Below are 11,259 nucleotides of genomic sequence, written 5' to 3'. Positions count from 1 at the left end.
GTTGCGACGTCCTGGCAGTAGAACCAGGTCGATTGCCAGCCTCTAACCGATTCAGGGAGGGTCATGGCAGGGAAAACACTCCTATGCCTCTTCTGAATACCCAAACCCCCACACATCATGATGACACGGGTCTTTGAGTCACTCGTTTTTGCTTTCTTGACCGACTGGGATCGGATGGTGAAGATATGTTTGGAGAGACCCCTGTGTGGTCGACACCCCAAAAAGTTTTCACACATCGACACGAGCGTGGCTAGATATGTGATGGTGTTGGGAGAAAAAGGGTGGAGTTGAGCACCAAAGAAATTCAGCAATCCCCGGAAGAAGGGGTGCGGAGGGAGCGAAAAAACCCGGTCGACGTGAGGGGCGACCAGTACATACTCACCAGGTCGAGGCTGCGGTTCCATCTCCCCCTCCGGTAGCCTTGCCGCTCCCTTGGTGATTAGACCGGACTCCGCCAGCTCATCCAGATCTTCTTGCCGGAGCGAAGACCGGATCCAATCGCCCTGGATCCAGCCCGGCAGCAGCCCCGCGCGCGATGACGACCCACGGTTCTGCTTCTTGCCTTTCACCGCCACCATCGCCTTCTTTGCGCACTCTAGCGCTGCCGTCTTGTCCTTCACCATGGCGGCGGAGCGGCAGTGTCGAGAGGAGAAGAGCCGGGCGCGGTGGAGAAGCAGAGGAAGAAGAAAGAGAAACGGGCGTGCACAGTGCAGACGCCTCGGCCCCGTCGCCTTATAAAGGGTTGCTTCCGAGTGGCTGACGCGTGGGACCAGGCGATCCTGTCAAATCCCGCAACAGTCGCGTGCAATGTACGTGGCGAAAAAGGTTGCCCAGAAATTGAGGCATCACTATTTATCTGCTCCGTCCGCTTTGGCGCTCCCCGTCCCACGCGCTTCCCCAAAATTTCATATCTCGTGAAATCCGGGATACGCAGCAGTCAATCGCACCAAAGATACTGCACTCTAATGCAACACTCGGCAGACGATGCTAGGAGTTCAGTCGACAACTCTCTGAATGGATCAACTCGACCGAATCAACGCTGAAGTGCCAACGTGAGTTTTTACATCTTGCAGGAAACGCTCGCGAAAGTGCAGAGCTTGGAACAAGTTCAACTTCAACCAACTTTCCACTTGAACCTTAATCCATTCGGGGGCTACTGATGAGGATACAGACCTAGGGTAGGGTCATAGGCGTGACCTATACGTCCTACCCAAGGTCCCTACCCTAGAAGATAAGAAGTCCAAGAGGCAGCAAGAGACCCCCAGTCAAATATGTCGAGTGCAATCCACTTGACAATCATGCCACTCGGTAGTCCTCCTACCTATTGTCACTCGACCACCCAAGGAATCACTCGGCCAACCAAAGACCCAGAGCCACTCGGCATTGTAACGGGCAGGCGTTCCTCCGTAGTCTTTAAGGTCATCAATAGCAATTAAGGCTAGCGTTACTTGTAACGCCCCTACTTTATGTACATTCAACCCTCTATAACAGGGGAAGGCTTGGGTCCTGGCGCACTCTATATAAGCCACCCCCCTCCTCTGGGACAAGGGTTCACACCCCTGTAACATCATACACATATAATCCAGTCGACCGCCTCCGGGCACCGAGAAGTAGGGCTGTTACTTCCTCCGAGGAGGACCTGAACTCGTAAACACGTATGTACACCTTCACCATAGCTGAGATCTTTCCTCTCCATACCTACCCCCCTTTCTACTGTCAGTCTTAAAACCACGACATGCCCCGGATGGCATCTCCTCTTTCGTCTTCATTCATCGGTAACTTTACTTGGAGCTATATTTTTATTCACCACATGATATGTGTTTTGCTTGGAGCGTCATTTTGTTTTATTTTGTTTTGCTTGCTGTTTGAATAATATCCCAAGATCTGAATTCTTAAATGTTAGAGAGTCTTCACATAGTTGCATAATTATTCAACTACTCATTGATCTTCACTTATTCCTTTCGGAGTAGTTTGTCATTTGCTCTCGTGCTTCACTTATATCTTTTTAGAGCACGGTGGTGGTTTTATTTTGAAGAAATAGATGAAATCTCATGCTTCACTTATATTATTTTGAGAGTCTTAAACATAATGGTAATTTGCTTTGGTTATAAAATTAGTCCTAATATGATGGGCATCCAAGAAGGATATAATAAAAACGTTCATATAAAGTGCATTGAATACTATGAGAAGTTTGATACTTGATGATTGTTCTGAGATATGAGAAGTTGTGAATTTGAGGAATACTTGTGTTAAAAGTTTGTTATTCCCGTAGCATGAACGTATGGTGAACCGTTATATGATGAAGTTGGAGCATGATTTATTTACTAACTGTCTTCCTTATGTGTGGAGGTCGGGATCGCGCGATGGTTAATTCCTACCAACCCTTCGCCTAGGAGCATGTGTGTAGTACTTTCTTTAGATAACTTGTAGGTTTTTGCAATAAGTATGTGAGTTCTTCATGACTAGTCGCTACAAGAAATCTGTCAACTAGTGACCTTCTGTCAGTGACCCTAGAAGAATTGGTCATAGATCTATGACCATTTCAGACCAATTGGTCAAAAGCTATTCGGGGGGCTCCAAACCCTAAACTATAACGACCATTTTGGTCAGAAAGGTCGTAATTTCCTTACACGAAATGGTCATAAAGCAGATATCACCGGTCCGCTGCCTTATTTATAGCTGATCATGACCAATATATATGGTCATAACCTTGTAAATTGTGGAGTCTTGCTATGACTAGGCGCCACCTCATCAGTTTTGCCTATGTGTCATTTCCATGTGGCAGTTTTTGCCCTAGGTTGTGAAGCAACCTATATTTATGTCATTCCCAAAATTCCCAAAAAAATCTCATAAATTCTATGGGTCATATCTTCGTCAAATATGTCAAAAACATTCCTTGCCTATTTCAAAAATAATTCAAAAATATTCATTTTCCTATTCTATTCAGAAAAATACTTTGTGAAGGAAGTACCACTTTGGCATGTCCAAATGGTATCAATTTTCTACAGTGCTTTCCTATGCCCAAATAACCATCCTCCACCAAATGCCAGGCCAATCCATTCATTATTTTGATCCCAGCTTCAACATTCGAATTTATGTGCACTGTGGTACTTTGCAAAGCAAGTACCACCTAGGCTCCTCCTTTTGAGATGAAAATTTGTGAAGACGGTCTTCTTAGTAAATGATCAATCTTATGTTGTGATTTTCTTCCTAGCACCTACCTGGGGAGTGCCCAACACACTAGACATGCCTAGGCCACCCAGAACACATGGCAACGCCACGGTCACGCGGTGACCACGCGGCGGGCATGCGAGTTTACATGCTCTAGAGTTGGGGCCCTCGGCCACCATCCAAACCTCGATGTATCGCCACCAAATCATGTATTTATGATTAAATAGGTACTTATGTAACTAGAAATTATTGTTGGAAAAAATAAATAGCAAACTACGAGGCAGCTGCAGTTCAAATTTGACCCGCTTCCTACTAAATCTGCAGGAATTTGTCTTTTTCACCAGAGGTGGATCAAAACTTTTGACACCAAAACATCTTGTCAATTGTGCATTATATATGGCCTAGTATTTTATAAAATTGATTAGGTCCAATTTTGCAACAAATATATGGTAGGTCCTTCACAAAAAAACTCATTTTGGGCACTTGAACAAATGGAAAATAAATTTTTCGTGCGAAGAAAATGAAAACTTCCTTAGGCAACATTGTTTGTCATTCCAAGATGCACCCTTGTGCATGATATGAGGTCATTTGAACAAACTATGTCATGAATGTGGCTATAAAATTGATCATTTGGCTTGAAAGCCATGAATCTTCACACATGATAGCTCATATCTGAGAACACTTTTCTAAAATAATTACCGTATTATAAGTGTTTTATTTTTTCTGGAAACTTGGTCACATATAATGACACAATGCGGAGGTTTTCAAAATTTTTGATTCTTTTGAATTTTTTATGCCCGTTTCAAAATGCGGTCAAAACAGTGGGAATGACCGTTCCTAGCTAGTGGTTGAATCTTGGAATTTTTTTGATGTATCACCACCAAATCATGTATTTATGATTAAGTAGGTACTTATGTACCTAGAAATGATTTTTTGGAAAAAATAAAGAGAAAACTACGAGGTAGCTACAATTCAAATTCGACCCGCTTCCTACTCAATTAGCAGGAATTTGTATTTTTCACCAGAGGTGGATCAAAACTTTTTACACATAACCATTTGGTTAATTGTGCATTAAATATGTCCTAGTATTTTATAAAACTGATTTGGTACAATTTTGCAACAAATATATGGTAGGCCCTTCACAAAAAAACCTCACTTCGGGCACTCGAAAAATGGAAAATGAATTTTCCATGCAAAGAAAATGAAAACTCCCTTAGGAAAAATTGTTTGGAATTCCAAGATGCACCCTTGTGCATGATATGATATCATTTGAACAAACTATGCTATGAATGTGGCCATGAGATGAATCATTTGGCTTGAAATCCATGCATCTTCATGCATGATAGCTAGTTTTGAGAACACTTGCTTAAAATAACTGTCGTATTACAAGTTTGTTATTTTTCCTGGGAACTTGGCCACATATAATGACACAATGCGAAGGTTTCCCGATTTTTTGATTTTTTTTTTTGAATTTTTTATGCCCGTTTCAAAATACGACCAAAATGGCGGGAATGACCGTTCCTAGATAGTGGTTGAATCTTGGAATTTTTGTGGTGTTTCTCTGACTAAATAGATACTTATGTACCTAGAAATGATTTTTGGAAAAAATAAAGAGCAAACTACAAGGCAGCTACAGTTCAAATTTGACCCGCTTCCATCTGAATCGGTGGAAATTTGTCTTTTTCACGAGAGGTGGATAAAAGTTTTTGACACCCAACCATTTGGTCAATTGTGCATTAAATATGGCCTAGTATATTATAAAAATGATTTGGTCCAGTTTTGCAACAAATATATGGTAGGTCGTTCACAAAAAAACCTCCTTTTGGGCACTCGAAAAATGGAAAATGTTTTTTCGTCCAAAGAAAATGAAAACTTCCTTAGGCAACATTGTTTATCATTCAAATATGCACCCTTGTGCACAATATGACACTACTAGGGAAAACCTTATACACAGAACTTTAGCAGTAGCGTGGGTCAAAAATGCACGCTGGTGCTAAATAGCAGCAGCGCACCTGCCGAAACCGCGCTGCAGATAGTGTCGTAGCAGTAGCGCGTCTCGATGAATACACGTTACTACTAAAATTCTCACGGCTTAGCCGATATGGTACACATAGTAGTAGAGATCTATATGGAACCGCGCTACTGCTACTTTCTTTGTAGCAGCGCGTTTTGCTCTAAACTCGCTACTACTAAAGGATATAAAATTAAATGAAAAGCAAATAGAAAGGTAATTGAAAATGAAAGAAATAGAAGAAGGTGAAAGGAAAAAAATAAAATGTGAAGAAAATAAATGAAAAAGGGAAAAAGGAGAAAGTAGTAGCAGTAGCGCGTATCCCAGAACGCGCTGTAGCTAACGTAGCAGCAGCGCGCTTTCAGGAAAGCGCTACTGCTACTTCTGACTTAACCACCGCGTTCGTCCTTCCCCACGGCCACTTCCCCCAAAACGAACTCCTCCGCTCTCACCGCCGCCATCGCCCGTCGGTCGCCGCACGCTTTCCGCACACCCTCTACACCGCCCCCGACCCCGGATTGAACGCCGCCCCCGCCCTCGACCTCAACGCCGCCCCGGACGCTGCCCCCGACCTCAACGCCGCCCCGGACGCCACCCCGCCCCAAGCCCGACCTCGACGCCGCCTGCCCCTCTCTCGCCGCAGGCACCCGATCGAGGTGAGCACGCCTGCTCCTCCCCCTCCCCTACCTCTGCCTAGATAGGGTTCTTCAAATTTTAGTTGCATCAAATAGTTAGGGTTCATCTATGGGTGGAAATGAATTGGATACAGATGCGGCTGGGATTTTTTCTTAGGTGATGTTTTCTTAGATGATGAATAAACACTAGTGTAATGCATAATAAAACGAGTAAAATTTGACCTTCTTCTATTTAGTTAGTAAGAACTAGTTAGTAAGAACTAGGTACTAATTAGGTGAACTTTTAGTTAAAGCAATTTTTCCCGCCTCGTCATGGACGATGCCTATCCCGCATCCTCGTCATCGTGTCGGCGGAGGACGACACCTGCTTGACCAGATCGGCCATGTCCGGGACTGGGCTCCGCCGGGGTGGTACTGGGAGGCGCTACCTACTGGGGGGCGCAGGTTGGTGAGGAGCCAGCCTATCGTTGACCCGAACCTTCTTTGGTGGCGGTCGCGTGGGCCAGTGACGATCCAGAGGCTCGAGGACTCCGCGGATGTGGTGCGTCACCGTGTTAGTGAGGAGGACGCGCACGTCCATCGCTACTTGTTTGCGTTGGAGCACAGGCCGTTCTCCAATAACTGGCAGGTCCTATTTTAGCAAAGGTCATGCCGGATTTTTCCGTGAATTTTGGCATGACTTGTGCTAGAATATGTAGGAAATATCGAGTGCCCTGGATTTGTGTGTTGAGTATTTTGGTAGTTGTCTTTGATCGATTTTCAATTATGTTTTAACTATGAACATAGGAAATGTCTGACAACGAGAAGGATTTCGGTATTTGCAAATACTGCGAAGACGAGCGCGGCCTGTGCGACGGAATCTTCCTAGATGATGATAGGCGCTTCAGCATCAAGCTAGACGAGAACTTCGAAGTGGATACAGTAAGTCACAACAACAAGTCTTTTTTCGTAATTAAGCATGACATCTGCTTCATTTGCTTCAACTTATATTTTTTATTATTCTACTAGCGTATCCCGTGCCATGCAAGAGTTTTTGTATTGGATAAGATAGGTTTCAGTCATAGTATGGAGGAAAAGAAACTTTACTTGAAGACCGAGCATGGTTATATTTTCCATGCAAAGTTATACAATTCAGACGACTACACCTATTTTGGATGCAAAACATGGCGAGCACTATGCAAGACTTATGCATTTGAGCCTGATATGGTTATCACCTTTGATATTCGTCCAGAAGATGATATTGAAGGTAATACCGACATCTGGGTCGATGTGCAAATGCCTCCAGTTATACCATTATGTAAGTTTCTCAACCATATTTAAGTCTTTGATATTGTTTATTCAAAAATAGTTGACAACTAATTTGTATTGTCAGCTTATTTCCGTGTAAGCAAACATGTCCAGCGCTTGGTAGACAGGACCATATACTGTCCTGGGGCTGAACTCAACTGCGAGGAGCTCAGTCATTATGTTTCATGGCTTGAGGATCTTGATACTGTCAAGACAAATTTTCTTCCTGCATTTAGAAATGTTAGTACTGAAAATGTGCGACCAATAGTGTTCGTAATGAACTACGGTCACATCTATTTAGGAAGGATGGTAAGATTTTTACTATTTGTCATCGGTGCATCTTTTCCATACATTATTTTTGAAGCTAAACTTCATTGCTAAGTATGTTACCATACGATGTTCTTCAACAGGGATTCCCGAGGAATGTTGTGCCTTATGGGATCGAGACTAAAGGTACCATGAGTATTATCAGCTTACGGCCAAGATATCCTACAGATTACTTTAGTGCATTCAAGATTAGCGACGGATGCTTAATAGTGCAAGACTGGACCAAATATGTGATGGGGGAGCGAAGAGAAGTACTAGGGGGCAGCAAACAGATGCGCTACCCACGATTAGGAGACAGGTTCATCTGCATGCTCCAGTTTGATCGAGGAGGAGAGCTATATATGTTTTATGTTATTTTACCTAAGAGAGAGCAGCAGGAGTGATTAGCTAGCTAGAAATGAGTTTGAGGATGATGATGTGCTACACTATTACTATGATGATAAAATAGCTAGTGTTGGTGGTAATGACTATGATGATTATTATTAGCTAGTGTTAGTGCTGATTAAATAAATACTATTGGTGGTAATGACTATGATGATGATTAAATAGCTTGTGCTGGCGGATTAGATTCAAGTGGAGGCAATATGTGGTGCACATCGAAAGTACTACTAGTCCAAACTAGATCAAGTTTGGATTAGTAGTATACTTTTGACATGCACCACATATTGCCTCCACTTGAACCTAATCCACCTTCATTTAATACACTGTTATGGACATAATGATGTAAACCTCTTAATAGCTGGTATTGTACCAATATTTGTATGATGGCGCATAAATACACTAAAAATAAAAAAAATAAGAAAAATACTAGTAGCGATGGAAAGAAAACTCGCTGCAAGTAGATACCTTAGCAGTAGCGTGGTATTGAACAAACGCTGCAGCTATTTGTCCTAGCAGTAGCGCGTGCTGGCACGCGTTACTGCTAAGCAATAGCTGTAGCGCCTTATTAGTAGCGCGAACACCCGCGCTACTAGTGGGCACAAAACACGCGCTACTGCTAGGGTTTTCCCTAGTAGTGTGAGATCATTTGAACAAACTATGCCATGAATGTGGCCATAAGATTGATCACTTTTTTAAAATAATTGCTGTATTACAAGTTTGTTATTTTTCCTGGGAACTTGGCCACATATAATGACACAATGCGAAGGTTTCCCAATTTTTTGATTTTTTTTGAATTTTTATGCCTGTTTCAAAATGCGGTCAAAACGACAGGAATGACCGTTCCTAGCTAATGGTTGAATCTTGGAATTTTTTTGGTGTTTCTCTGATGAAATAGATACTTATGTACCTAGAAATGATTTTTGGAAAAAATAAAGAGCAAACTATAAGGCAGCTACAGTTCAAATTTGACCCGCTTCCACCTGAATCAGCAAAAATTTGTCTTTTTCACGAGAGGTGGATCAAAACTTTTTACACCAAACTATTTGGTTAATTGTGCATTGAATATGGCCAAGTATTTTAGAAAAATGATTTGGTCCAATTATGTAACAATTATTTGGTAGGTTCTTCACAAAAAATCCTCCTTTTCGGCACTCGAAAAATGGAAAACGGGTATTTTGTGGAATGAAAATGAAAACTCCCTAGATCAACATTGTTTGTCATCACAAGATACACATGTGCACAATATTATTTCTTTTTAACAAACTATAAGTGGTTAATGTGTTGAATGTTTGCCCTAAAGAAAAGGATAAAAACTACAAGAGAAACATAAGATGAATTGTGATTGGTGGAATCCGTTGTGGCATGGATCGATGACGTGGAAAACATCCATCCATCCGTCCACCCATACATCCATCCATCCATCCATCCAACCCACTACAGCCTATCCCTCTCTCACACGCGCGTGAACCCTAGCCGATCCAGATCCCACCCCGCCCCCACTCCTCTCCCCCGATCCAGATCCCTCCGGCGGAACTCGTCACCGTTCCCCACGCCCTCCTCCTCTTGCCCCTCCCCTTCCCACTCCCCACAGCGACGGCCGATGGCCTCACCGCGGCGCAAAATCCCCCACCACCATGAAGCCAGCGAGGATGTTCCCGTGCCAGCCGCTGGTGTCCCCGCCGCTGCCGCGGTCCCTCGCAGCCGTGGCGCATGTCTCCATGCGGCGGCTGCCATGGACGTCAACATAGCTACGCGTGGTGCGGTGCATGGCCAAGTTGTGGCGGTGCGGATGGTGGCGAAGAAGATCCAGCGGGAGCTGGCGGACATGTTGACCCGCGACCCCGTCATGCAGCATGCCGTCCTCCCCGAGGCCGCCCTCGGAGCCGACCGCTCCCTCTCCTCCCTCACCACCGTCGCCGACGTCGAGCTCTCCAACGACCTCCAGGTCACGCCCGAGCCCTCCCTCGAAACGATGCGGCTGCGCCACAATCTGGGATGCTGAGTTCCTTGTCTCTGCTCCGGACTGTGTCTGCAGGTGTGCAAGGTGTATGTGTCTGTGTTCGGGGACGAGAGGGGGAAGAAGGTGGCCATGGCCGGGCTCAAGGACAAGACCAAGTACGTCAGGAGCCAGATTGGCAAGCGGATGAAGCTGCGCCTCACGCCCGAGATACGGTTCATCGAAGACGAGTCCATGCAGCGCGGAAGCAGGGTATGCTTGATTCTGTTTTTGTCACACATTAGCGTGTTACGAAGTGCAATGTTTGTTCATCTGTTGCCAAAAACAAAATCATCTATCTGCACTATCACCACGAGCTTTCACCCCTTTTTCATTTTTCACTAGTTCATGGTCAGACCTTATTCAGTACTGCCTGCTAGTATTTGTTACTACTACCATCATTTCTGTTGTAGAGCAGAGTTATCGGCGCCATGTTTCTTTAAATTCGTTTGCCTGAACATATATTTGATACATGATCCATAATACTATCTTCTGCGCTTGTTTTAAAATACTTGTCTTAACTGATCTTTTCTCTTCCTTTGCAATTCGCATGCTGTACTTGGTAGACACTTGCTTCTCTGTTTACATTTTGTACTGTATTTGCAGTTAACTATAATGTGAAGACTAGAATCATCATTTCCTTGTTATATGGATAAGAATCGATGTATATGTTTTGTCGATAATATATCAGATCTGTACTTCTCTGTAGAATGGAAAGTAGCTCAAAAGATGGAAATGCTTCAGGTTTCGTATAGCTCAGAGTTTGTAGAATGGACATTTTAATTTTCTGTAGGATCTATATTATTACCACAAAGAATCATCACATAGAACATTTTTCACATTTTTCTCATATATACCAGGAAGATCTTTGTCTAACCGATTCACCTCTGCAGATTCTTACTATACTGGACAAACTAAAGGAGCAAAGGGAGCAGAGAGAAGGATGTTCCCGTGCCGGCCGCTGGTGTCCCCGCCGCTGACGCACGCCCTCGCCGCCGCAGCGCCCGTCTCTGTGCAGTTACTGTCGTGGCCGTCGATGTCGCTGCGCGTGGTGCGGTGCATGGCCAAGGAGCGGTGGGTGCGGATGGTAGCGAAGCAGATCCAGCGGCGGGTGCGGGTGAGGACATGATTCAAATTCGGAAGCCTCTCGAGAATGCATGAAGAAGAGCAACGGCCAGATCCTAGCCTTCAACGAGGTGAGCTCTTCTTCCACGATCATTTGAGTTTACTCCGTGGTTGAATCATAGAATTGAACAGTTGCTCGTTACTGTAGTCGATACTAACAAGTGCAGTGCTTGTGTCATGGATAGCATAACCCACATGTGTCACACCAGATTGATTTCGATGGTTTAACATAACAAGTACAACAAGGAGATAGTTTTGTTTTCACTGTGCTAGTCCTAAACCTGACTGCAAAGCACTGTACGTAGGCACTGAAAGGCAGTTGGAAG

At 44.0% G+C, this 11,259-nt stretch overlaps 1 pseudogene; it reads left to right on the top strand.

The window, feature by feature from the left end:
• Nucleotides 1-9,461: 9,461 nt before the first annotated feature.
• Nucleotides 9,462-10,788, top strand: LOC119279887 (annotated as a pseudogene).
• Nucleotides 10,789-11,259: the final 471 nt, after the last annotated feature.

This window comes from Triticum dicoccoides, chromosome 3B (assembly GCF_002162155.2).
Source record: "Triticum dicoccoides isolate Atlit2015 ecotype Zavitan chromosome 3B, WEW_v2.0, whole genome shotgun sequence".
Lineage (NCBI taxonomy): Eukaryota > Viridiplantae > Streptophyta > Magnoliopsida > Poales > Poaceae > Triticum > Triticum dicoccoides.
Note: the sequence above shows the minus strand (reverse complement) of the source record. Positions and strands in the feature narration are given on the sequence as shown.